This window comes from Bison bison, unplaced genomic scaffold (assembly GCF_000754665.1).
Source record: "Bison bison bison isolate TAMUID 2011002044 unplaced genomic scaffold, Bison_UMD1.0 scf7180017864237, whole genome shotgun sequence".
In the NCBI taxonomy this organism is placed as follows: Eukaryota; Metazoa; Chordata; class Mammalia; order Artiodactyla; family Bovidae; genus Bison; species Bison bison.
The window spans coordinates 779144-781254 of record NW_011494809.1 but is presented as its reverse complement, the minus strand read 5'-3'; positions in this window follow the sequence as shown (position 1 = coordinate 781254).

The following is a 2111-nucleotide window of genomic DNA, read 5'->3' as shown; positions in this document are numbered from 1 at the left end:
TCAAGCCTGCGAGGACAAATGATCACTTAATTGCAGGCTTTGTGGGCTGAGGTGGGTGCCCAGCGCAGTTTACTGTCCACGAAAGGCTGTTAAGTAAGGCGATGTACTAGTGCCCTGGCCAATACATCATTAAACAGAAATTAAAAGCAGAAACCTTGCAAGGAGCTGCTCTCTAACTTGCATTAACCTGCTCGGTTGCATTTGGAGCCTGGGGGAAAGTGGGAGAAAGTTTAGACAGAGAGGCAGGAGACTAGTAGGGCTGACAGTGATCGAAGTGTCCTGCCGCTTCGAGGATGCGGCCATAACTGGCTCCACCCCTGCCTGGGGACCAGAGGCTGCGCATCACCTGGCAGCATGTTTTCTTCTGTCATTTTACGCGACAGAAAGTTATTTCCTCTTGACTATATGGGCACGTGGGAGAAGATAGCCTGGGGCCTTGGGACTTACTTGTCACGTCACACTCCTGGGCAAAGGCCTGCTACTCCATGTCTGCTACGAGGCCGCCCCGTCTCAGCGGCTGTTTCACTGGGAGCAGAAACCTTAGGGAATCAGTCTGGGATTCCAACTAGATAGAGTTCATTCAAAGCAGTGTGGCATTCGCTTATGGATTAGAGTATAATTTCTCCCCTCTGGGTTAATAGAGTAATTGAAGGACTTTGAATGATGGTCAGATATTGACTACTGCTTCTAAGAGAGACAAAAAAATCCACTGAGCAAATGAATCCTCATGGAATGCTGATTTCAACTGGCTTTAATTCTCAACCCCCTGTCTTTGCCTATGCCTTCCCATTTTGCTCTTTTAACCTCATCTTTTTAAAAATCTCTTCTGTATGTTGGTCCTCCTTGTTTGGGACTTTTCCTAATTCCAATTCTCTCAACTGTTCCCTTCCCCCATTCCTCCTAGCCTTTGGTTTTGCTTCTTCAATTCCTGTCTGGTTATTTACTCATGTTTCTTCTATCCAGTCTCTTTTTTATTTCTCTATTTTTTCCCTACCTTTCTGTCCTTTTCTTCCATTCCAACTTGCATAAACATGGAATTGAAGTATCATGTTATTTTCAGCACATATTTGGTTATATTAAACATATTAGCTAGCTCTTAATTAAAAATCAGCAAAAAAAAAAAAAAAAAGGAAAATGGTTGTCTGAGGAGGCCTTACAAATAGCTGAGAAAAGAAAAGAAGTGAAAGGCAAGGGAGAAAAGGAAAGATGTACCCATCTGAATGCAGCATTCCAAAGAATAGCAAGGAGAGATAAGAAAGACTTCCTCAGTGATCAGTGCAAAGAAATAGAGGAAAACAATAGATTGGGGAAGACTAGGTATCTCTTCAAGAAGATCAGAGATACCAAGGGAATATTTCATGCAGAGGTGGGCACAATAAAGGACAGAAATGATACGGACCTAACGGCAGCAGAAGATACTAAGAAGAGGTGGCAAGAATACACAGAAGAGCTACACAAAAAAGACCTTAATGACCCAGAGAACCATGATTGTGTGATCACTCACCTACAACCAGACATCCTGGAGTGTGAAGTCAAGTGGACCTTAGGAAGAATCACTATGAACAAAGCTATTGTAGGTGATGCAATTCCAGCTGAGCTATTTCAAATCCTAAAAGATGATGCTGTGAAAGTGCTGCACCCAATAGGCCAGCAAATTTGTAAAACTCAGCAGTGGCCACAGGGCTGTGAAATATCAGTTTTCATTCCAATCCCAAAGAAGGGCAATGCCAAAGAATGGTGAAAGTGAAAGTCTCTCAGTTGTGTCCGACTGTTTGCGACCCCATGGACTATACAGTCCATGGAATTCTCCACGCCAGAATACTGGAGGGGGTAGCCTTCTCTTCTCCAGGGGATCTTCCCAACCCAGGAATCAAATCCAGGTCTCCCACATTGCAGGCAGATTCTTTACCAGCTGAGACACAAGGCAAGCCCAAGAATGTTCAAACTACTGCACAATTGCACTCATTTCACATGTTAGCAAAGTAATACTCAAAATTCTCCAGGTGAGGCTTCAGCAATATGTGAACTGAGAACTTCCAGATGTTCAAGCTGGATTTAGAAAAGGCAGAGGAACCAGAGATCAAATTGCCAACATCCACTGGATCATAGAA